The 23,345-nt window shown below is 34.5% G+C and overlaps 1 protein-coding gene across 1 annotated transcript in view; it reads right to left on the bottom strand.

The window, feature by feature from the left end:
* Positions 1-23,098, bottom strand: part of LOC141540482 (maestro heat-like repeat family member 5) — a 141,571-nt gene extending 118,473 nt beyond the window's left edge. Inside the window, exon 1 of the mRNA XM_074264601.1 lies at positions 22,991-23,098. The gene's annotated coding sequence lies outside the window, so the exon portion shown is untranslated. The remainder of the gene's footprint in view (positions 1-22,990) is intronic.
* Positions 23,099-23,345: the final 247 nt, after the last annotated feature.

Raw genomic sequence — 23,345 nt, 5'->3', positions numbered from 1 at the left:
AACTTTAAAACCAACAGGAATCATTGATTCCCTGAGATGAAACATTGTTGATGAAACTATTGCAGGACTTCAAAACTTGCAGGAATAATTGGATTCCCTACACACATGAAGTAATGGACAATAGATTCCTTTTGGACTATTTCTAGGACTATGGACGTGTATAATTCTTCATGTTGATTCATGTTATTTGTAACATCACTACTAGCCTATGTTACTATGTGCTTATGTAATTTATGTAATTATGTGTAATACCTCCCATGTTGATGGATTTATGCATACCTGTTTCAAAGTGAGACCCTTCAGAAACCCACTTATCTGATTTCATTTCCCATTTCCTTTGGTGTTTTCATCTCCCTTCCTGAGATGTCAGGGAGGGTGTGATCACCTCCTTTTATGGTGTTTTCACCCCTATTTTGAGCAATCAGGGAAGGCGTGATCACCTCCTTTTTGGGAGGTTTTCACCTCCTTGAGAAGTCAGGGAGAGTGACCACACTAGGTTCTAAAACAAAAGAAAGCAAGAGATGTTATGGGCCAGAACTCTGAACTTGAAACAAAGGATTCTTAGAAGATACTAAGTCAGTGGAATTAGACAATAGTTATCTAATTTAGCATGGTTCAGTATGTTTGATTTAATCCTACAAGGAGATGTTATGGGACAGAACTTGAAACAAGGTACTAAGTGGAATTGAGGAGACAATGGTTAAATCTAGTTTAGCATTGATTTAATCCTACAACAAATAATGGTTTCCTAGTGATATAATAATGATTAGTTTGTACTCAATGTGGAGCATATAAGCTAGAAGCCTCAGCCAGTAGATTCAGAGACAAGGGGACAGAAGGCTGGAGGCTAAAGGCTGGAGCACAAGCCCTTGGACTCAGACAGATTCATCCCATTTCACACCATCTTGGTGGCAGATTCTCTCCTCCTTCACTTCTCCACTGAAACCAAGACTCTGGAAGGCCTCCAGAAAACTAGCCGAGCCCCAAATGAAGGAGATGAGACTTTGAAAGTGATAATAAAGGATTTGGACTTTAACACCTGGCTGTACTCATGTGGTGATTACTGAACTGAAACAAAGGCTGCCTCCAGACTCCCTAATTAAACCTCAATAGAGAACATTACATTTTAGAGAGAACATTACAAGAAGGTTTGCTTGTATCACTATAGATGGAGAAGGAATCAGATGAGTGCCAATGAGCTGTATCCTCCTGGTCCATCAGAGAGAGATGGAAAAAGAGAAGACCTTCGAAACAAAGGAGAAAACCCAAGAAACATTGGGTGGTTCCATTGCTGACTTTGCCTACCACTGAAAGAACCTGGCAGTTAACCCTTTGTGTACTCATGAACATCAAAAATAATTCTCAATAAAACTGATGCAGACTTCAAAACCTGCAGGAATCATTGGATTCCCTGACACATGAAGTGATGGACAATAGATTGGTTTTGGACTATCTCTTGGCTGCTCAAGTAGGTGTATATGGTTATGAATTGATAGCTATTTTTTAACACTTTCCTTCTGGCACTCATGGAAATCTTTATAGTATTTTGTTTGTTCATATTATTTGTTATATTACTACTTGCTCATATGATATTACAACTTGTGTGTGATTCCTCCATGGTGATGGATTTAACTATTGGTATATACCTACTTCAATTAAAACAAAAAAAGGGCAAGATGTAGAGGGTCACAGTCAGGGGGGAAACTCTGGGTAAGGTATAAAGCCCTTCAGGCCAGAGGAAACCTGCTAACAATGTCTGGTTCAGCTCCCCATCTCCTCTAAGGGCTCTCGGCCTTCCTGAACAGTCAGGGTGGTGACAACCTGTGTTGTGATTGAAGCAGAGTGATACCAGGCGGCAAACTATGAATAATAGCAAGTTGTTTATGTGGTCCCATCTGCACAGCATTGTTTTTGTTACATTAAAAAAAGGGGAAAGGCCTTGAAATAAATGGACTCCATATTTCCACCATCCTCAGGAATCCTGCCTCATCACTTCTCCATTAGAAAGGTATATTTTAATCATCCTAGCATGGGGGCTTTAGAAAGCATGTTATGTTTTATAACCCTAACTTTGGGGCTCTAGAAAACAGGACCAATATTTTAATCACCCTAGTGTGGGGCCTCTAGAAAGCAGAGGTATGTTTTGATCCCCCCAACTTGGGGGCTCTAGAAAGCAGGACACAACAGGAAACTATATTTTACTAAAGGGTACTATAGATAATGAATCAATATTAATACTAAGCATATATACACCAAGAGGTATAGCATGGAAATTCCTAGAGGAGAAGTTGAGAGATACAAGAAGAGATAGACAGCAAAACTATACTAGTGGGGGCTCTCAACCTTGCTCTCTCAGAACTATATAAATCAAACCACAAAATAAATAAAGAAGTTAAGGAGGTAAACAGCATGTTAGAAAAGTGAAGTATGATAGATCTTTGGAGAAAATTGAATGGAGACATAAAAGAGTTTAAATTGACCATGTATTAGGGCATAAAATCCTCAAAATCAAATGCAGAAAAGCAGAAATAGTAAATGCATTTTTTCAGATTATGATGCAATAAAAATCACATGACATGTAAGGAGAAAATAGACCAAAAATTAATTGGAAATTAAATAATCCAATCCTAAAGAATGAATGGGCGAAACAACAAATCATAGACACAATCAACAACTTCATCCAAGAAAATGATAATAATGAGACAACATATCAAAATTTTTAAGTGCAGTGAAAGCAGTTGAAGGGGAAATTTTATATCTCTATATGGTTATTTGCATGACATAGAGAAGGAGAAGATCAATGAATTGGATTTATGACTAAAAAATCTAGAAAAGGAATAAATTAAAAATCCTCAGTTAAACACCAAATTTGAAATTCTGAAAATAAAATGACATATTAATAAAATAGAAAATAAGAAAACTATTGAATTAATAAAACTGAGTTGGTTTTATGAAAAAACCAACAAAATAAATAAACCTTTAGTTAATTTGATTAGAAAAAGGAAAGAAAAAAATTAAATTGTTAGTCTCAAAAATTTAGAGAACTTTCTACCAATGAAGAGGAAATTAGAGCAATAATTAGGAGGTTTTTTTTGCACAACTAAATGTCAATAAATTTGATAATTTATATGAAATGAAGAAATATCTACAAAAATATAGATTCCTCAGGCTAACAGAAGAGGAAATTATTTATGTCCCATTTTAGAAAAAGAAACAAAACAAGCTATTTAATCAACTCCCTGGAAATTTTTCTTTTTCTTAGATTATCTCTGATGCAGAAAAAGCACTTGATCCACATCCTTTTCTATTAAAAACACTAGAGATATAGGAATAAATGGACTTTTCCTTAAAATGATCAGTAGCATCTACTTAAAACCATCTTAAAGCATCATATGTAATGGGGACAAATTAGAACTATTCCCAATAAGATCAGGAGTGAAACAAGGTTGCCCACTAACACTCTTACTATTCAATATTGTTTTAGAAATGTTAGCTTTGGCAAGAAGAGAAGAAAAAGAGACAAAAGGAATTAAGAGTAGGTAATGAGGAAACCAAATTATCACTCTTTGCAGATGGTATACTTAGAGAACTTTAGAGAATCAAATAAAAAAACTACTAGAAACAATTCACAACTTTAGCAAAGTTGGCAGGATACAAAATAAATCCACACAAATCATCAGGATTTTTATGTATTACCAAAAAAGTCCAGCAGCAAGAAATACAAAAAGAAATTCCATTCAAAATAATTGTCAGTAGTATAAATATTTGGGACTCTTATCTGCCAAGGGAAAGTCAGGAAGTATATGAACACAACTACAAAATGCTCTCCATACAAATAAAATTAGATCTAATCAGTTGGAAAAATAACAAGTGCTTAAGGGTAGGCTGAGCAAATATAATAAAAATGATAATAGTCCCTAAATTAATCTGCTTATTTAGTGCCATACCAATCAAATCCCAAGAAATTATTTTACAGAGCTAGAAAAATGACAAAGTTTATCTGGAAGAACAAAAGGTCAAGAATTTCAATGAAGATGGCCTAGCTGTGCCAGACCTGAAACTATGTTATAAAGTAGTGGTCATCAAAACTATTGGGTACTGGATAAAAAATAGAATAATTGATCAGTGGAATAGGTTAAGATCACAGGACAAAATAGCCAATAACTATAGTAATCTAGTGTTTGATAAACCCAACTACCCCAGCTTTTGGGATAAGAACTCACTATTTGACAAAAAACTGCTGGGAAAATTGGAAACTAGAATGGGAGAAACTAGGCATTGACTCACACCTAACACCACATACCAAGATAAGGTCAAAATAGGTTTATGATTTATTATTATATTATAATTATTATAAGCAAATTAGCAGAACATAGGATAGTTTACCTCTCAGATCTATGGAGAAGGAAGGAATTTGTGTCCAAAGAAGAACTGGAACTCATAATTGAACACCAAATAGATAATTTTCATTATATTAAGTTAAAAAGTTTTTATACAGATAGACCTTTGGAGAAAACTGAATGGCAATAGAAAGGAATATACTTTCTTCTCAGCAGTTCATGGATCCTATACAAAAATAGACCATATATTAGGACATATAGATCTCAAAATTAAATGTAGGAAGGCAGAAATAATAAATGACTTCTTCTCAGATCACAATGCAATAAAAGCTACATTCAGTAAAAAGTTAGGGGTAAATAGACCAAAAAGTAATTGGAAAATGAACAATCTCATTTTAAAGAATGACTGGGTGAAACAGCAAATTATAGAAACAATTAATAATTTCACCCAAGATAATGACAATGATGAGACATCATACCAAAATCTGTGGGATGCAGCTAAAGCAGTAATAAGGGGAAATTTTATATCTTTAGAGGCTTATTTGAAGAAAATAGAGAATGAGAAGATTAACGAATTGGGCCTGCAACTTAAAAAGCTAGAAAAAGACCAAATTAAAAACCCCCAACCAAAAATCAAACTTGAAATACTAAAATTAAAAGGAGAAATCAATAATATTGAAAGTAAAAAAAAAAACTATTGAATTAATAAATAAAAACAAGAGTTGGTTTTATGAAAAAGCCAATAAAATAGATAAACCTTTGGTAATCTGATCAGAAAAAGGAAAGAGGAAAACCAAATTGTTAGTCTTACAAATGAAAAGGGGGATCTTTCCACCAATGAAGAGGAAATTAGAGAAATAATAAGGAGTTACTTTGCCCAACTTTATGCCAATAAATTTGATAACTTAAGTGAAATGGATGACTTCCTCCAAAAATATAGGCTCCCTAGATTAACAGAGGAGGAGATAAATTGCTTAAATAGTCCCATTTTAGAAAAAGAAATAGAACAAGCTATTAATCAACTCCCCAGGAAAAAATCCCCAGGACCAGATGGATTCACATGTGAATTCTACCAAACATTTAAAGAACAATTAGCCCCAATGTTATATAAATCATTTGAAAAAATCGGGGCTGAAGGAGTCCTACCAAACTCCTTTTATGACACAGACATGGTACTGATACCTAAACCAGGTAGATCGAAAACTGAGAAAGAAAATTATAGACCAATTTCCTTAATGAATATTGATGCTAAAATCTTAAATAAGATATTAGCAAAAAGACTTCAGAAAATCATCTCCAGGATAATACACTATGGTCAAGTAGGATTTATTCCAGGAATGCAGGGCTGGTTTAATATTAGGAAAACTATTAATATAATTGACCATATTAATAATCAAATTAATAAAAACCATATGATCATCTCAATAGATGCAGAAAAAGCATTTGACAAAATCCAACATCCATTCCTAGTAAAAACTCTTGAGAGTATAGGAATAAATGGACTATTCCTTAGAATAATCAGGAGCATATATTTAAGACCTTCAGTAAGCATAATATGCAATAGAAATAAACTGCAACCTTTCCCAGTAAGATCAGGAGTGAAACAAGGTTGCCCACTATCACCATTACTATTCAATATAGTACTAGAAACGCTAGCCTCGGCAATAAGAGCCGAGAAAGAGATTCAAGGAATTAGAGTAGGAAATGAGGAAATCAAACTATCACTCTTTGCAGATGACATGATGGCATACTTAGAGAACCCCAAAGACTTTGCTAAAAAGCTATTAGAAATAATTCAAAATTTTAGCAAAGTGGCAGGATACAAAATAAATCCACATAAATCCTCAGCATTTTTATATATCACCAACAAAATGCAACAGCAAGAGATACAAAGAGAAATTCCATTCCAAACAAATGTTGAGAGTATAAAGTATTTGGGAATCCATCTACCAAAGAAAAGTCAGGAATTATATGAGAAAAATTACAAAACACTTGCCACAAAAATAAAGTCAGATTTAAATAATTGGAAAGACATTCAGTGCTCTTGGATAGGCCGAGCGAATATAATAAAGATGACAATACTCCCCAAACTAATCTATTTATTTAGTGCTATACCAATCAGACTCCCCAGAAACTATTTTAATGACCTAGAAAAAATAACAAAATTCATATGGAAGAATAAAAGGTCGAGAATTGCAAGGGAACTAATGAAAAAAAACTCAGAGGAAGGTGGTCTAAGTGTACCTGATCTAAAGCTATATTATATAGCAGCAGTCACCAAAACCATTTGGTATTGGCTAAGAAATAGACCGGTGGATCAGTGGAACAGATTAGATACAAAGGACAAAAAAGGGTACATCTATAACAATCTAATCTTTGACAAACCCAAAGATACCAACATTAGGGATAAAAATTCATTATTTGGAAAAAAACTGTTGGGAAAACTGTAAATTAATATGGCAGAAATTAGATATGGATCCACACTTAACACCATATACCAAGATAAGATCAAAATGGGTCCATGATTTAGGCATAAAGAATGAGATAATAAATAGATTAGAGGAACAGAGGATAGTCTACCTCTCAGACCTGTGGAGGAGGAAGGAATTTATGACCAGAGGAGAACTAGAGATCATTATTGATCACAAAATAGAAGATTTTGATTACATCAAACTAAAAAGTTTCTGTACAAAAAATACTAATGCAAACAAGATTAGAAGGGAAGTAACAAATTGGGAAAATATTTTTAAAAGTAAAGGTTCTGACAAAGGTCTCATTTCCAAAATATATAGAGAACTGACCCTAATTTATAAGAAACCAAACCATTCTCCAATTGATAAATGGTCAAAGGATATGAACAGACAATTCTCAGATGATGAAATTGAAACTATATCCACTCATATGAAAGAGTGTTCCAAATCACTACTGATCAGAGAAATGCAAATTAAGACAACTCTGAGATATCACTACACACCTGTCAGATTGGCTATGATGACAGGAACAAATAATGATGAATGTTGGAGGGGATGTGGGAAAACTGGGACACTAATACATTGCTGGTGGAGTTGTGAAAGAATCCAGCCATTCTGGAGAGCAATTTGGAACTATGCCCAAAAAGTTATCAAACTGTGCATACCCTTTGACCCAGCAGTACTACTACTGGGCTTATATCCCAAAGAAATACTAAAGAGCGGAAAGAGACCTGTATGTGCCAAAATGTTTGTGGCAGCTCTTTTTGTTGTAGCTAGAAACTGGAAGACGAATGGATGTCCATCAATTGGAGAATGGTTGGGCAAATTATGGTATATGAAGGTTACGGAATATTATTGCTCTGTAAGAAATGAACAGCAGGAGGAATACAGAGAGACTTGGAGAGACTTACATCAACTGATGCTGAGTGAAATGAGCAGAACCAGAAGATCACTATACATTTCAACAACAATACTGTATGAGGATATATTCTGATGGAAGTGGAAATCTTCAACATAAAGAAGATCCAACTCACTTCCAGTAGATCAATGATGGACAGAGGTAGCTACACCCAGAGAAGGAACACTGGGAAGTGAATGTAAATTGTTAGCACTAATATCTGTCTGCTCAGATTACATGTACCTTCGGAATCTAATGCTTATTGTGCAACAAGAAAATGGTATTTACACACATGTATTGTATCTAGGTTATATTGTAACACATGTAAAATGTATGGGATTGCCTGTCATCGGGGGGGGAGGGAGTAGAGGGAGGGGGAATAATTTGGAAAAATGAATACAAGGGATAATATTATAAAAATATATAATAAAAAAATTAAAAAAAACCAAATAGCTCACACTAAAAAAAAAGTTTTTATACAAGCCAAACTAATGCAGACAATATCAGAAGGGAATTAATAAATTGGGAAAACATTTTTACATTTAAGGTTCTAATATAGGCCTCATTTCTAAAATATATAGAGATCTGACTCAAATTTATAAGAATTTAAGCTATTCTCCAATTGATAAATGGTCAAAGGACATGAACATACAATTTTTAGATGAAGAAATTAAAACCATTTCTAATCATGTGAAAAGGTGCTCTAAACTATTGATTAGAGAAGTGCAAATTAAAACAACTGAGATACTACTACATACCTCTCAGAGATGACAGGAAAGATAAGGAATGATGACAGGAAAATATAGTCATGAATATTGGAAGGGATGTGGGAAAACTGGGATACTAATACATGGTTGGTGGAACTGTGAATGGATCCGGCCATTCTGGAGAGCAATTTGGAATTATGTTCAAAAAGTTATCAAACTGTGCATATCCTGTCATCTAGCAGTGTTTTTCTTGGGCCTATATTCAAATAGATCTTAAAAAGAGAAAGGGACACATGTGCAAAAATGTTTGTGGTAGCCCTTATTGGCACAACCAAATGCAGAAAATCAGAAATAATAAATGCATCTTTTTCCAGATAATAATGCAATAAAATATTCAACAAAGAGCCATGGAAATACAGATTAAAAATTAATGGGAAATTAATCAAATTATATAAGATGAGTAGATCAAAGAACACATCATAGAAATAATCAATAATTTCATTATATAGAATGACAACAATAAGATAACATATCAAATCATGTAATACAGCCAAAGAAGTACTTAGGGAAAAATTCATATCTCTAAACATTTATTTCAATGAAATAATGAAAGAGCAGATCAATGAATTGAATTTTGACTATATGTCATGTTATATAAAGTAATTTCTTGTGAGTTTGACTATATTAAACTAAAAACTTTTTTGCCAAATAAAACCAATGCAGCCAAGATTAAAAGGAAAACAGAAAACTGGAAAAAAATTTGTGGCAAGTGTCTTTGATAAAGGCCTAAATTTTCAAATATATTCAAATAAAATGTCTTTGATAAAGGCCTACATTTTCAAATATATTCAAATATATAATTTTCAAACTAATTTAAATTTATAAGAATGTAATGCTAATTACTCTCTTCTCTTTGCTACTCTCTTCTAGGTTTTTAATGATACTACTGCTATTATTTTCTAGTTTTTCTCCCACTTGTTTGACTGCTTATTAGTCTCTGATTGTTATCTAAAATATATTTGACAACCATGCATGTCTAAGTGGCTCCATCCTTAACCCTCTTATTCTCTCCTAATATAATGTCACTTGGGGGTTTTTCATCAGCTAAGATGTATTAAATTATTATTTCTATGCTGATTCTTAGAGCTATTTATCCATTGTTAACTTTCTCTTGATGTTCTGTTGGACATTTTGAACTAAATGTCCTATAGACATTTGAAACTCAACATATATCAAATTGGGAAGAAGGGTAAAGGAGATGGAGCCAAGATGAGGGAGAATGAATAGGGACTCATGTAAGCTCTCCCAAATTTTCCTTCAAACAACTTTAAATAATATCTCAAAACAAATTCTGGATTGGCAGAATTCAAAAAAGGATGGGATGAATCAATTTTCTAGCCCAATAAAACTCTGAAGTCAGTAGGAATGGTGTATTACACCAGGGTGAGAGTGAAGCACAGAATGCTCTAGCATAGACCATTACCAGAACCAGCAGGTGGCTTTGAGACAGAATCAACAACAGTAAAAGCTTCTTGAACTCTCAGCCCACAAAGGATAAAGGCCTCAGACAATTAGTAAGAAGATTATGAGTCCTTTTGCTGGAAAAAGGTGAAGGATTATATTGTATTGGCTAATCTTGGCTAAACCCAGAGCGGGTTGCAATCCTGGGTCATAGTCCTGGGGGAAAAGGGTCACTAGCTTGTGGACCCAAGGGAATAGGGACTCTGGTCATAGTTACAGGACAGAAAAAAGTGTTTGTAATAAGGCCAGAAAAGTAGTAAATACATCTTTCCTTATATCATACCATTTTGAAAAAAACTGGAAAGCTTATAGACTCCCAGAAATAGGTGCACAAAAAAACTAAAACCTGGGACTATGCCCACTTTATACTTGGAGAAGAGGTCAGGGTTTAGTATGAAGTTAAAAGTCGAGAAATAGGCTAGAAAAAAAGCAAACCAAAAAAAAAAAAGATTGTAACTATAGAAAGTTATTATGATAAAAGGGAAGAGACTAAAACACAAACTCAAAAGAAGACAATAAAGTCAAAACTGCTGCATCTAAAGCCTCAAGGAAAAATGTAAATTGGTTTTAGTTCCCAAAAGAATTTCTGAAACATCTTAAAAATATTTTTTTCTTTTTCTTTTTTTTTTAATTAAAGCTTTATATTTTCAAAAAAAAAATATGTGTGGATAATTTTCCAACATTGTCCCTTGCAAAACCTTGTGTTCCAAAATTTCCCCTCTTCTCCCTATCCTTCCTTAGATGGCAAGAAATCTAATATATGTTAAACATGTTAAAATATATGTTAAACACAATATATGTATACATATTTATACAATAATCTTGTGGCACAAGAAAAATCAGATCAAAAAGGAAAATAATGAGAAAGAAAACAAAATGCAAGCAAACAAAAATGCTATGTTGTGATCCATACTCAGTTCCCACAGTGCTCTCTCTGGGTGTAGATAGCTTTCTTCATCATAAGGTCATTAGAACTGGCCTCAATTATCTCATTGTGGAAAGAGTCATGTCCATCAGAGTTGATCATCATATAATCTTGATGTTGCTGTGTATAATGATCTCCTGGTTCTGCTCATTTTACTTAGTATCAGTTCATATAAGTCTCTTCAGACCTCTTTAAGATCATCCTGCTGATCATTTCTTATAGAACAATAATATTCCATAATGTTCATATACCATAACTTATTTAGCCATTCTTCAACTGATGGGCATCCACTCAATTTCCAATTTCTTGCCACTATGAAAAGGGCTGCCACAAACATTTTTGCACATGTGAGTCCCTTTCCCTCTTTAAGATTTCTTTGGGATATAAGCCCAGTAGAAACACTGATGGATCAAAGGGTATGGAGAGTTTGATAATTTTTTGAGCATAGTTCCAAATTGTTGTCCAGAGTGGCTGGATCCATTCACAATTCAACCAACAACGTATTAGTGTCTCAGTTTTCCCACATCCCCTTCAACATGTTATCTTTTCCTGTCATCTTAGCCAATCTGAGAAGTGTGTACTTCAGAGTTGTCTTAATTTGTATTTCTTTGATCAATTGTGATTTAGAGCATCTTTCTTAGGTAGAAATGACTTTAATTGCTTTATCTGAAAATTGTCTGTCCATATCCTTTGACCATTTATCAATTGGAGAATGGCTTGAATTCTTATAAATTTGAGTCAATTCTCTATATATTTTAGAAATGAGGCCTTTATCAGAACCCTTAAATATAAAAAATGTTTTCCCAATGTATTGCTTCCCTTCTAATGTATTGTATTGTGTATATTAATTTTGTTTGTATAAAAACTTTTTAACTTAATATAATGAAAATTATCTATTTGTTCTTCAATAATGAGTTCCAGTACTTCTTGGTCACAAAGTCCTTCCTTCTCCACAGATCTGAGAGATAAACTATCAAAAATGTTTTAAAAAGAAATGCCTTCCAGAAACTAGGCATCGACCTATACTTAACACCTTACACCATGATAAGGTCAAAATGGGTTTATGACCTAGGCATAAAGAATGAGATTATAAATAAATTAGAAGAACATAGGATAGTTTATCTCTCAGACCTATGGAAGAGGAAGGAATTTATGACCAAAGAAGAATTAGAGATCATTATTGATCACAAAATAGAAAATTTTGATTATATCAAATCGAAAAGTTTTTGTACAAACAAAACTAATGCAGACAAGATTAGAAGGGAAGCAATAAATTGGGAATACATTTTTACAGTCAAAACCTGATAAAGGCCTCATTTCTAAAATATATAGAGAATTGATTCTAATTTATAAATCAAGCCATTCTCCAATTACTAAATGGTCAAAGGATATGAACATACAATTCTCAGATGAAGCAATTAAAACTATTTCTAGCCATATGAAAAGATGCTCCAAGTCATTATTAATCAGAGAAATACAAATTAAGATAACTCTGAGATACCATCACACACCTGTCAGATTGGCTAGAATGACAGGGAAAGATAATGCAGAATGTTGGAGGGAATGTGGGCAAACAGGGACACTGATACATTGTTGGTGCAATTGTGAATACATCCAGCCCTTCTGGAGAGCGATTTGGAACTATGCTCAAAAAGTTATCAAACTGTGCATACCCTTCTATCCAGCAGTGCTACTACTGGGCTTATATCCCAAAGAGATCTCAAAGAAGGGAAAGACACCTGTATGTGCAAGAATGTTTGTGGCAGCCCTCTTTGTAGTGGCCAGAAACTGGAAATTGAGTGGATGCCCATCAAATGGAGAATGGCTGAATAAATTGTGGTATATGAATATTATGGAATATTATTGTGCTGTAAGAAATGACCAGCAGGATGATTTCAGAAAGGCCTGGAGTGACTTACATCAACTGATACTGAGTGAAATGAGCAGGACCAGGGGATCATATATACTTCAAAAACAATACTATATGATGGTCAGTTCTGATGAACAAGGCCCTCCTTCAACAATGAGATAAACCAAATCAGTTCCAATAGAGCAGTAATGAACTGAACCAGCTATACCCAGTGAAAGAACTCTGGGAAATGAGTATGAACCACTACATAGAATTCACATTCCCTCTATTTTTGTCCACTTGCATTTTTGATTTCCTTCACAGTCTAATTGTACACTATTTCAAAGTCCGATTCTTTTTGTACAGCAAAACAACTGTATGGACATGTATACATTTATTTTATTTAATATATACTTTAACATATATAACATGTATTGGTTAACCTGCTATCTGGGAGAGGGGAGTGGGAGGAAGGAGGGGACAAATTGAAACAGAAGGTTTTGCAATTGTCAGTGATGAAAAATTACCCATGCATATATCTTGTAAAAAAAAGCTATAATAAAAAAAATAAAAATGAGATATTGAACCTTTTGCAACTTAAAAGATCATCCTGTGGCCAAAGAGGCTGCCCAACGCCAAGGCAAGGTGTTTTCCTTAATAATAATAAACTATTTCTTATTTATTTTTTTTAAAGAAAAGAAATGCCTGTAATATAAGAAAATCATGAAAAAAGCCAGTAGGTTGGTAAAGGAGGCACAAAAATACTAAAAAAAATCCCCTTAAAAACAAAATAAGCCAAATGGTTAAAAAAGGCAGAAAAATCCACAGAAGAAAGGACACCTTAAAAAGCAAAATTGGCCAAATGGAGAAAGATATATACAATAATTTACTAAGGAAATTTCTTTAAAAAGCAGAATTGACCATATGCAGAAAGATGTACAAAAATCCACAGAAGAAAAGAACTCCTTAAAAAGCAGAATTGGACAAAAAGAAAAGAAATTTCAACAGCTTACTGAAGAAAATAATTCCTTAAAAATTAGAATGAGGCAATTGAAAGCTAATTAAACATCAAGAAGCAATAAAACACAATCAAAAGAATAAAAATGGACAAACCTAGAAAAGAGATTGAAGAGAGATAATTTAAGAATTATTGGACTAATCAAAAAAGTAAAAAAAAAGAGCCTAGACCACTTCTTTCAGGAAATTATCAAGGAAAGCTGCCCAGATATTACACTAGAACTAAAAGGTAAAATAGAAATTGAAAGAATCTGCGGGTCACCTTTTGAAAGAGATTCCAAAATGAAAACACACAGGAATATCATAATCAAATTCCAGAACATCCACGTCAGGGAGAAAATATTGTAAGAAACCAGAAAGAAAAAATTCAAATATTGTGGCACCACAGTCTGGCTAAGTTTCTACATTAAAGAAATGGAGGACTTGGAATGTGAGATTCTGGAGGATAAAGAACTTAGAATTACAATAAAAAGTATGTACTTAGCAAAACTAAATATAATTTTTCAGGGGCAAATGGATATTCAATGAAATAAAGGACTTTTAAGCATTCCTGATGAAAAGACTAGAGGTGAATAGAAATTTTGATTTTCAAATACAAGTCACAAGAAAAGCCTAAAAAATAATAAGCAGGAAAGAGAAATCACAAAGGATTCAATAGTTAAATTGTTAACATTCCTAAGTGGAAAAATGGTACTCATGATTCCTAAGAACTTTCTAATTATCAAGGTGCCAAAATCAAAATAAAAAAGTTAAGGCAGTTAAAAAGAACATACATAGAGGTCATGAATGTGGATTTAATATGAAGAAATGATTATACAAATATTAAGGGATAAGAAAGAGGACAGCATTGGGAGAAGGAGACTAGGAGAGGTAGAATGGGGTAAGTTATTTCACATAAAAGGAGTGAAAAAGAGCTTTTATGTGAAAAGGCTTTGAACCTTACTTTTGTGGGAAATTACTCAAAAAGGGAAATCTAGGGGCATCTAGGATGCATGGTGGTTAGAGCACCAGCCCTGAAGTCAGGAGGACCTGAGTTCAAATCTGGCCTCAGACACTTAACACTTCCCAGTTGTGTGACCTTGGGCAAGTCACTTAACCCTAATTGCCTCAGGGAAAAAAGGAAATTATCTTACCCCACTGGAAAGAAAGTAGAGTAAGAGGATAAGAGAGGAAGGCAGAACTAATAGAAGAGAGGTAGAATTGGAGAGGAGGTGGTAGTCAAAAACAAAATACTTTTGAGGATGAATAGGATGAAAGGAGAGAGAGAGAGTAGGATAAACAGGTAGAAAATAGGATGGAGGGAAATACAATTAATCATAACTGAAAACTTTTTATAGCAAGTTTCTCTGATAAAGATATCATTTCTCAAATATGTAGAGAAATTAATCCAATTTATAAAAATAAGAGCCATTCCCCAAATGATAAAGGGTCAAAGGAGATGAACAGACAGTTTTCTGACAAAGTTATCAATCTATAGTCATATGAGATCCATTCCAGATCACTATTGACTGTATAAATGTAAATTAAAACAATTTTGAGGTACCACTCCACATCTATCAGATTGACTAATATGGCAGAAAGGCAAAATAACAAATGGAGGAGATTTGGGATAATTGATATACCAATGCCCTATTAGTGAAGTGATATGCTGATTCAACTATTTGGTAGAACAATTTGGAGCTATTCCCAAATGGCTATTACAACCATGGTAAGCAGTTTTTGATACAGCAATACCCCTACTAGGTCTGTAACCCAAAGAGATAAAAACAAAAATGAAAAGAACCTATATGTATAACAATATTTATAGCAATTTTTTTGGGAAAAGAATTGATAATTAAGAGAATGACTGTCAATTGAGAAATGATTGAAATGGTGTATGATTGTAAAGGAATACTATTGTGTTATAAGAAAATATGAATAGATGCTTTCAGAAAAAAATCTAGTAACACATGAATTAAGCCAAAGTGAAATGAGCAGAACTCATAGAAAGTTGTACACAGTGACATCAGTATTTCATGATGATCAACTGGGAATGACTTAACTATTCTTAGCAAAACAATGATCAAAAGTAATTGCAGAGGCTTATGTTTAAGTGCTGTCAATCTCCAGAGAAAGAATTGAAGGAGTCTAAATGCTTTAAAGCATCCTTTTAAAACTTTGTTTTTCTTTTTTTTTGGTCTGTTTTCTTTCATAATATTACTAATACTTGGAAATATATTTTGTATGATAGTACATATAGAACTGATATATAATTATTTGCCCCTTCAATGAGGAAGGGGGGAGGGAAGACAGGAAGAGAAAAAATTTGAAAACTTTAAGTTAAAAAATGAATTTTAAATATAGTTTTTAATGTGTAATTGGGGAAAAAAAAATAAATAATTAAGAACATGCAAAACTGAACTCATTTACTTTCCCCTCCCAAGTTCTCTCCTCTCTCCCCTAAGTTTGCTACTACTGTTGAGAGCAATACCATTTCAGTCATTCAGAGCTGCAACTTTGATATCATCCTTGATTTGTAATGCTCAACTACATACCACACGTACAAAATTCTATTGATTTTACCTTCATAGCATCTTTCATATATGACCCCCTCCCTTTTATTTTCTGGCATTGCCATCACCTTTAAATCTCATGCCTGGAATGGCCTGCTTTTTGGCATCCCTGCTTCAAGTCTTTTTCCACTTTAATCGGTACTCCATGCAGCTGTCAAATTGTTCTTCCTAAAAATACAGGTCTGACCATATTATTATCCTCTTCCCACCCCTCTTCTTCAACAAATTCCAGTAACTGTCTACCTCTTCAGAAACAAGTAAATGTAAAATTCTGTTTGACATTCAAAGCTCTTTCATAACTTGTCTTCCTCCTATGTTCCTAAGAAGAATGGACATTCCTCTCTTCTTGTACTCTGTGAACTAGTGCCACTGGCTTGTTAGTTATTTCCTTGAATAATGACAATCTCTCTCGACTCCATTGGCTGTTTTCACTAGCTGTGTCTCATGCTGGAATTCTCTCCTTCCTCATCAATTCTCTCCTTCCTCATCAATCTCTTGCCTCCTTGGCTTTCTTCAAGTCTTAGTTAAAATCTTACCTTCTACAAGAAGCATTTCAAGGTTCTCTCTTAGTTCACTAGAACTTCTGTTTATCATCTCCAATTTGACTTGTATACATCCTGTTTATTGGTACTTGTTTTTGTGTTATCTTTCTATTAGACTGCAAACTGGGGGAAAGACAGAGAAGGGGCTATTTTTGCTCCTGACTTTCTTTGAATTCTTAATATTTAGCACAGTGTCTGATACATTATAATCTAATAAATAAATGCTTATTATATGAGACTGACAATGACTTTTCTTCTTTCATTGATTCATTTACAGGATTATCAGCTCTCCAGAACTGGATTATCATATTGGAACATCAACAGCTTGTTCCTCTATGCTTCTAAGCAAGATATTCCTGTTTGTTATCTACATCTAAGCCTTTAGGAACTCTTTTCCTATTTTTTTGGTAATATTCTTCTAAAGATTCCATTCTGTTTTCCCCCTAGATCTTTTCTTCTTTTTTTCCACCTTGAAGCTCATTTACTTCATTTTCCCCTCAGCAAATATTTCATTTTCTACAGGAGTGGAGAGGGGTTCTAGGAACACCTTGATTTTCCTCTAGGAGAGAAACCAAATCTGTATTTTGAGCACAAATACAAGTATTAACTTTAGATTCTGCCCACTTACATTATCAGCTCAACACACACACACACACACACATACACACACACACACACACACACACACACACGCAGACACACAGGCAGACAAAAACATATTTTCCCATCTTGTGTTTTTTTCCCTAAAAAGATGACTACTTCCATTGTCCTTTCTAACTATTGTTCCCTCTGAATAAAGTATATATCATATTATCAGAGAGATATTTAAAAATCTACAGGGACAATGTATTGGCTTTGGGATTCTATTAGTATAAAGAACTCCAGGTAAAGATACATTTTTTCCTTTTCTTTAAAAAAAACTTATTCAGGTTGGTACTTTTTCTATAATCTTATAATTTTGAGAGCTGCCTGGAATATTGAGAGATTAAATGATATGCTGAGGTCAAAATCATGTCTATTGAAGGTGAGACTTGAAAACAAGTCTTCTTGACTCAGAAATCCAGTGACTCTTCACCCATGATGATATGTCACTATGACCTCCTCTATGAGCTAGTGCAGTTCTAAATCCAAGAACCTCTCACTTCAGAGACTGATTCAGACTGATAGCTAGTAAGTTTCTATAGGAACATTCTTTTCATAGAGTAGTTTGGGTTTATGAAGAATGAACCAAAGGGTTGTTGTTGGAGGAAGATTCCAGAAATTAGAACTGGATAGGACACTAAAGACATTGAAATGTGCCTTCCTTCACAATCTTGCAGGGTCTACCATGTTTTTTGGATCCCAAGTAGGATGGAAAAAGGGAGGGACTTATATCAATTGGAGGAGGATTTACCTGTTGTCCTTAGACATGGCTGGGGGAGGGGGGAACTCTGTCCACACAGCAGGAATCAAGAGAGAATGATACTCTCTTTGGGATGCCTTCTTGCCAATGCCCAAGAAAATATATGAGAGGGTATTGAGAACCCGAACATAAGAGGTCAACCAATTAAGCCTGTCTTATTTAATAACATCTATTTACTCAAAAGTTATAGAGACAGATTCATTTGGCTGCAGAGCCCTTTCCTTTCAACCTTGAACCTGACTTCTATGACATTACTGATGACGTCACAATGAGCTTTCAAGCTGAAGGGAATCTTGGTTTCATTGAGACACATAGTATCCTCCTACTATGTTTTGGGCTGTTTGAAGACCCTCCTCAATATGTGCCAAGGGTAACTCTCCTTTACCCTTTTTCTATTAAGTGAGGGTACAGGTAGTGATTTCATAAGTTGTAAAGTCAGAGGACCTAGGCTTGAAAACCAGGTTCTACTTAGCCCATCACCTATCTGGCTCTGGCCAAATCATTCTTCCTCTCTGAACCTCCCTTGACAAATAAGAAAATTACAGATGATTTAGACAACTTCCATCGTCACTTCTAGATCAATAATCTTTGAATAAGTAGGTAGGAGAACTTGCAATATATAATTTGAAGTTCCTTGTGATGAAAAACTTGGAACTCCACCTCTTCCAGAACCCAGAGTGTTCTTTTCCGTCTTGAAGTTTCCACTTTCCTTTGGATTAGGAAACAGAAGTGGGAGCTTCCTATCCAAAGATCTTTCATAAAACACAAATAGGAGTACTACTGATGGAGGGAAGAGATACCAGCAAATTTGGTGAATTTTTCATAGACCAGTATGTCCCATATAAGATACATATAGATGAATGCATCAGATGAATACATATATACAATGTACATATATATACATATGTATATGTGTATGCATGTCTTTATGTGTATGTACATATATCTCCTGAGATACACACACATATATATACATGCATACATATATATATATATATATACTCATATGTATATGCATATGCATGTATATATGCATGCATATATATGTAAACATATTCACTGTTCATTTCTGAGACACAATAATGAAAAATGACTTGGGTTAGAAGATAAGTTATGATTGAATAACTATGTCCAAGAGATACACAGTGCTGTGAGAACATTTGAGAATGGAAAGAATACTTTCACCTGGGCATCTGGGAAGGTTTTATGTCTATTCAATATCCATGATTTCTTGGGAAAACAGTAAGCAGGCTGATTGAACATTTGCAAAAGTGTCTGTTTATTGGACATTTACAAGTTCATCTTCCATAGGTATCTCAAACTCGGTATGTCCAAGTTAGGTATATTTTATCTGAATAATGAACATGAAGTCAATAGAACCTGCATTCTTTAGAAATAATGTCATTCCACCTAATAGCTTCAGTTTACCCCACCAAACAGCTTTCAGCTTATAAAAAAGGATTATAATAACCCCTACCTCTCTTGCAGGATTGTTTTGTGGAGGCCAAATAACAATATGTTATGTATTTCATAAGCCTTAAAATGCTAAATATAAACACTAGCTATTGTCTAAAACAGTGCTCAATTTTTCCTTCAAACCTGTTATTGTTCATTAATTTCAGATGTGTCCAACTCTTTGTGATCCTATTTGGTTTTTTTCTGGCAAAGATGCTGGAATGATTTGCCATTCCTATTCCAGCTCATTGTACAGATAAAGAAACCAAAACAAACAGAACACATTTTGCTGATTGTGTCTTCACAACATCTCTCTCATCTGTCTGTCCTTTTGTAACTCTTTTTTTAAACAAAATACCCAAATGGTTAGCCAATTTTTCTCCAGATGAGGAAAATAAGATAAACAGGGTTATTAAGGTGATTTGCCCACAGTCATACAGCTAGTAAGTGTCTGAGGCAAAATTTGAACTGCCTGACTCCAGTCTCAGCACTCTAATCCCCTTGCATCACCTAGCTGCCTGCATTTCTAGCTCTCATTTGAACCTTTTGCAACACTATCCCATTTGTTCTTCTAGCCTTTTTTCTTTCCTCTTTTCAATCTTTCTTTTTCACATAGATGCCAAATTTTCATCTGTAAAATTAGCAAAGACTTCAAACTTACTCTAGAAGCTTCCATTGATCCCCCCCCCTTTTTTTTTTTCTGTAGGATCATAATCCTTTGGTATTTAAAGCCATTCACAATCTAATTCCAACCTTTTTTCCAGACTGATTGCACATTATTTCCCCTTCAGATAAACTTGAAACTGTTCTCTATATATGATATTCAGTCTTTGTACAAGGAATCCAATGCTCTCCTTTCATCTGTGTAGCATTCCCCAACTTCCTTAAAATCATTCCTTAGATGCCATCATTCTACAATGTTGATCTTTCCTGGTCCTTTTAAAAGAAAGATTCTTAAACTTTTTGATATTTTAGGCCCCTCCTCACTTAGGTCTTTTGGTGAAATCCATAAAACTTTTCTCAGAACAATATGTATTGCCCATATTCATAATGGAAAGAAATGCAAAATTTCATTTAGAGGTGAGTGAAAAGAAAGATAAGTTTTTTTCCCTATTCAAATTCAGAGTTCTGTAGTCCTCAGGTTAAGAACCCCCAAATAATCAATAGTTCCTCCCATTAAAATTTTACTTGTATTCTCTTATCAGGGTGTATATGTTTGTTTCCTGCAAATAGAATAAACCTTCTTTGAAGTCTTCAGAGACTTTCATTTTTGTTTTTGCCTAAAAGTTACAGTACATAGAGATACACAGTAGATAGAACAGTGGTCCTGAAGTCAGAAATTCTTAGTTCAAATCAAATCAAATCTTAGATATTTACTAGCTGTGTGACTTAAGTCACTTAATTCTATTTGCCTCAGTTTCCTCTAAAGTGAACTGGATAAGGACATGGCAAACAACTCCAGCATCTTTGACAAGACTACTCCAGAGAGTTCTACAAAGAGTTGGACATGATTGAAATGATAGAACAATAATAGTGCTTGAGGATAGATAAATGAGTGCTGGCATCTGAGCCTTGAAGAATAAGAGTTTTGGGAATTTAGGCGGATATGAAGATTCTAATAAGGAAAGTGAGCCTCAGAGAAGGAGGAAGTATCTGATTCCAAAGGGAACATATTAGGTGAATGGTAATTTGAAAGCTGAGCTTTTGACTCCAAATTCAGAGATCACTTTGTTAAATCACTCTCATATCTGGCCATAGTAAGTGTCCCTGTCTTCCCATTTAAATCACATAAAATACTCCTGCCCTCTCTAAACTCTTCAGGCAAACTGGACTAACTGCGTTTATTGAAAACACAAAGCACACCATTCTATATGATAATGATTTCTTTGTTTGAGCTAGTCCGGGGAAACTGAACTCCTCAGATCCAATACTGCAAAATCCAACTCAAATATCACCTCCTCCAAGAATCTTTTCTTGAGAGCCTATGGGACTGGATTTCCAGATGGATATTATAAAGGTGTTGTATCTAATGTAATGGCAAGCTCATAACTAGAAATTGAACACAGTTCTGGAAAATATACAAAGTTCAGAGCTGTCCATTATTCTTTATTACCACTGTCTAACTGGAGTTATTCCTATGGACAGAGGATTACCTTATCTAAAATCACAGTCTTCCCTAGTACTTACATAGAAGGCTCACAGATCATAGATTTAGAACTGAAAGGGATCTTAGAGAACATTAAGTCTGTACCTCAATATTGTAAGCAAGGATGTTGAGATACATAGAAATTGAATTACTTGCTCAGGGTCACATAACTTAGTCTATGGAATAGGACAAAGTTGGTTGTTTTTAAAGCACTTTATTTATGACATCTAATTGCTGGATTAAAAATTTGCTGGCTGAATTGCACGAACTGCATAAGTGAAGTGAATCCTATGTTGTCATTTTATTCCTCATGCTCTCCTCCTTTAACATAACTAACAGAGGGCTAGGTGCTCAGATACTGCTCAATAAAAGTCAAGTTAAAATGAATGATTCATAAACCTTCTGGAGGTCAAAAATCTTTGGAAGAGGAAATTTCAAGGCTAACCAGCAGAGAGCAGCAGAAACACAGGAATAATGTTAATAGCACAGAACCTCACAAAATCTCCTCTAGAACTGGTTCAGCTATTTGGTACCACAATGAAAGCCTGCTTTATCTGGCATTGCTACATCAGAATGTCTGGAGTGTTTGATGCAGATGCATCTAACTTTAATTTTTATCTAAATCAACCCACTTGTTTTATTTTTCTAAGGCAAAGAAACAGTCCTGTGGACAGTGACTCATCAAGAGTACAATAGAAAAGAGCATTAAATTTAGGATCATGGGGTGTGGATTCAAAACCCATCCCTGTCATTTATTACTAATATGACCTCATTTCCCCCATCTGTAGATCAGCATCCTGCATTGGATAGATAAAGTGCTTGATGTGATGTCAAAGAATTGGGTAAATCTTCTGTGTGAATCTGGACACAGTGACAAACTCAGTTTCCTTATTTTTGAAATAAGGTGGTTGAATTAGATGGTCTCTAAATTAAATTCTGAGGTCCCTCACTCTATATGATCTTCTTTGTAATTGCTTTAATTATTTTTTTTCCAGTATGTCTCTGGCCTCCTTTGACTGCTTTGGGCAATTTTAAAGACACAAATTGACTCAATGATATCAGAGATGATAATGAACTTGCTTAGAATTTTACCACCCTCAGCAAGGCAATAAATTTCAGAATGAATGGGAAAGGAGGAAGGAAAATGGTAGCAAGAATACATCACCCGGGTTACGTAGGAGTCTCTCTTCCTGGTTGCTCCTCTTGTTCTTCTGCGGGGACATCTAGGCAGTCCCACACAATATGGTCACACTGAAATGAGGAAGCTGAGTGCAGGTGTTTTATAGGCGAGGGCGGGGGAATTCTCTCTCAGGACTATCTGATTGGCTTCTTGTCTCTGAGGTCATAGGCAAGGACACACCAATACATGATCTTGAATGGAAGATAGAAGTTTCCAGCAAGGAAGATTCCAGACAAGGATGGAGGGGGAGTGGATAGAAAACAAAAAGACATATATTCAGAGCAGAAATGGCTTGTAGCATGAATGGACCAGGTCCCTTTCTAAGAGAATTTTCAGTCTA

The sequence above is a fragment of the Sminthopsis crassicaudata genome, chromosome 1 (genome assembly GCF_048593235.1).
Source record: "Sminthopsis crassicaudata isolate SCR6 chromosome 1, ASM4859323v1, whole genome shotgun sequence".
Classification (NCBI taxonomy): domain Eukaryota; kingdom Metazoa; phylum Chordata; class Mammalia; order Dasyuromorphia; family Dasyuridae; genus Sminthopsis; species Sminthopsis crassicaudata.
This window is presented reverse-complemented; position numbering and strand designations above follow the sequence as displayed.